Here is a 4032-nt window from a genome sequence, read left to right on the forward strand (position 1 = left end):
CCCCTCCACCATGCAGCCCTCGCTCTAGTCTCCTGTGATGACAGAAATACCCAGTTACATCTCTCTTTTAGACGGTTCTCTCCCTCCTCTGCCTGGGACAGTCTGCTGATTGAAAAGAAAGCATTCCATTTGTTATATTTATTTCTCTCCCTTGCCAAAGAGATTTTTCTAATAAAGCTTGTGCCAGCCATCAAAATGCTTCAAAACACTGTTCAAATCTCTTGCACTGAGGAACCCTGCTCCCGGTGACCCTGTCATTATTGACTCCTGGCTTCAGTCAACCTTGTGTGGGTTGGAATTGATAGCTAGCTAATTAGTTCTATGCTAGTTCCTATTGAGATTTTTTTTTCTTTTTAAAAAAATTTTAATTGAGATTTTAACAAAAGTTGGTAGAGAACTTGAATTTCCATTGAGTCATTATTGCACGTTTTCCTACACCCCCCCCCTTCCTCCACCCAGTCCACTTTTCTATGCAGCTCTTATTCTGGACTATTGTCATGCAAATAATACCTCATCATCTGCAGCCTTCAATGTGGATTGAATCTCAACATAAAGAAAACAACGATTCTGACCACTGGGCCAGTTGGCAGCATCATGATGGATAATGAAGAGATTGAGATTGTTGACAGCTTCAGTTTACTTGGCTCCACAGTCAACACTATTGGTCTCAGGAGCCAGAAAATTAAAAGACGAATTGCATTGGGAAAGACTGCTGTCAGAGACCTCTCCAAAGTACTGAAGAGCACCGATGTCAGTCTGGATACTAAAGTGCTCCTGATTCAGGTCTTTGCAATTACTTGCTATGCATCAGAGAGATGAACAATGACTAGAGATGATAGAAGGAGAGTTGATGCCTTTGAGTTTTGGTGCTGGAGAAGAGTATTAAATATACCACGGATGGCTAGAAGAACAAACAAGTTCATCCTGTGGAAGGTGATGCCAGGTTTGTCTTTGGAGGCAAGGATTCTGAAGCTCTGTCTGACATACTTTGGACATGTTGCAAGGCGGGATCAGTCCTTGGAGAGAAACATCATGTTTGGGAGGGTGGAAGGACAGTGCAGGAGAGGAAGACCCTCGATGAAATGGATTGATTCAGTCACTGGGGTAATGGGGATAGGCGTATCGGAGACAATAAGATTGGCAAGGGATAGATCAGAGTTTAGGGTTGTTGTACATAGGGTTGCTACGAGTGGCAGGTGACTCGATGGTACATAACAACAATAACAAAAACAACAATATTCCTTTTAAACTGTTTTCTCCCTTATCTGTTTCAATGCAGTGTACATTATTTATTCCCTCTTTTCTTAGTTTTTCCCCAACTCTCGTGTCAGTCCTGTTTTTATAACAGTGACATTATGCAGTATTTGCCCTGTTTTGACTGAGATATTTCACTTAACATAATATTTCTACAGGTTTATCTATTTTGTATAATATTTTATGAGTTCCTTGTTTTTTAGTGCTGCATAGTATTCCATTGTGTGAATATACCACAGCTTCTCTAGCCATTTGTTTGTTGATGGGCACTTGGGTAGTGTCCATCTCTTTGCATCAATAAACATAGGTATGCATTGAGATGGTTTTTAATACTTAGCAGATTTGTCTTCTTTTACATTATATCTTTTTTTGTGTTGCATATTGCTTTTGGTATCAACCTAACTCTTTGTCTAAGATAATAAATAGTTCTGCTGATGTTTTTTGATTATTGGTGAACATATCTTCATTAAGAGTTTTTGGAAAACTCATCAACTCAGTAAATTTCTTCATAACTCATTGGAATTATTCCTAATAAAATGATAGTAGTAAAAAACAAATAAACATACAAAAAACCTGACAGAGTCTGTGTTGGTCATCTCCCCCTTTGGTGTGTGTGTCACGGTCTTGTTCCCTCCTCATGCTGCCCTGCCAATACCAGCCACCCTCAACTAACCTCTGTTATGATGATTTAGGCATTGAATAATTTCTGTCCACTCTTTGTCTCTCTGCACCACAGTGATGCTGGCACTCTGGACTGGTATTGTGGAGTGCCAGTTTCTTGACAGATGAAGAAGGCATAGAGGTTGCTAACAATTTCATCTTGCTTGGATTCATTCTTGACACCAGCAGTCAAGAAATAAAAAGTCAATTTACTTTGGGTAATTCTGTTGTCAGGGACCTCACAAGAATGCTGAAGAACAATGATGTCAGTCTAGAGACTAAAGTTTGCCTGTTGCTGTCAAGTATGACTCATAGCAACCCTATGAACAACAGATCTGAACCCTGTTCTATCCTGTCCATCTTCAAACTTCCTGACACACTAGAACCCATTGTAACAGTCACCGTGTCAGTCCTCCTGGTCAAGGGTCTTGCTCTCCTCCACTGACCCTCCATACTTCCAAGCATCATGTCCTTCTCCAAGGAATAGCGCCTCCTAGCAACATTTCCAAAGAATGTGAGGTGAAGCTTCATCATCCTTGTCTCAAAAGAGCAGTCCGATTGCACCCTCTCCAAAACCTATCTTTGTTATTTTAGCAGTCCATTGGATGTTCAGGGCTCTTCTCCAAAATCACAGCTTAAAGTCGTCAATGCTTCTTCTTTCATCCTTATTCATTGTCTGTCTCTCAGATGCATAGCAAGTAATCAGAAAGACCAGAAAGAATCAGATGTCGCTTCATCCTCAAACTGACATAATCACACAATAATTGAGTGATCCCTCACTTCAGATTTTCCAGTGCAATATATCTCCTTATTTCCTGACTGCTGATACCAAGGTGTTAATTATGGATCCAAATAAGATGAAGTTGTTGACAGTTTCAGTCTTTTCTCCATCCATCATGATGTTGCCTATTGGTCCAGTGATAAGAATCTTTGGTTTTTTTGACATTGAGATGCATTCCACACTAACAGCTGCATTCCTTGATCTTCTGCAACAAGTGCTTCAAGTCCTCCTCACTTTCCACAAAGTTAATTTTAAACCATGTAGCATCCCCCTACTCTATTCACACAACAGCTTCCTGGTCTAGGTATATGTTTAGCATGAGCAAAATTAAGTGCTCTAGGACTCCCATTCTTCTCAATGTTGGCCACAATTTGTTATGATCCACACAGTCAAATGCTTTGCATAGTAAATAAAGCACAAATAGACATTTTTGTGTTATTCTTTACTTTCAGTCAGGATCCATCTGACATCAGCAATGATATACCTGGTGCCACAGCCTCTTCTAAATTCCGCTTGAACTTCTCACAGTTCCCTATCTATATACTATTCTAGCAGTTTTTGAATGATCCTCAACAATATTTTGCTTGCACATGATATTAATGATATTGTTTGATAGTTTCCACATTCAGTTGGATCACCTTTCTTGGGAATGGGAAAAAATATGGACCTCTTCCAATCTGTTGGCCAACTAGTCATCCTCCAAATTTCCTGGCACAGACCGGTGAGCCCATCCAAGGCTGCATCTGTTAATTGAAACAAGTCGATTTGTATCCCATAGATTTCTGGGCCTTATTTTTTTGCCAATTCCTTCAAAGCAGCTTCTACTTCCTCCTTCATTACCATTGCCTCCTGTTCATATGATACTTCCTAATATTTTTCAGTGTTAATAAGTTCTTTTTGGTACAGTGATTCTGTGTATCCTCTCTATCATCTTTTGATGCTTTCTGAGTCATTGAATATATTGCACATGTTGTTGTTGTTGTTGTTAAGTGCCGTCTGGTCAAGTGCTACTCATAGAGACACTATGAGTGAAAGAGCTAAACCCAGTCCTGTTCTGTGCCATCCTCATACTTCTTGATACTCAAGAGCCCACTGCCACAGTCACCTTGTCATTTACCTGGTTGAGGATCTTCCTCTTCTTCACCGACCTTTCATCCTTCCCAACATCATGTCCCTCTCCAAGGATTAGCACCACCTAGCAATATGTCCTTCTGAAACCAACCTGGACTTCTGGTAGTTCTCTGTTGATGTGCTGTTCCAGTCGTTTTAGGATAATTTTCAGTAAAATCTTGCTTGCATGTGAAATCAGTGAAATTGTTCTGTAGTTTCCACATTCG

This window comes from Elephantulus edwardii, unplaced genomic scaffold (assembly GCF_000299155.1).
Source record: "Elephantulus edwardii isolate Elephantulus edwardi_28Jun2011 unplaced genomic scaffold, EleEdw1.0 scaffold00492, whole genome shotgun sequence".
Lineage (NCBI taxonomy): Eukaryota > Metazoa > Chordata > Mammalia > Macroscelidea > Macroscelididae > Elephantulus > Elephantulus edwardii.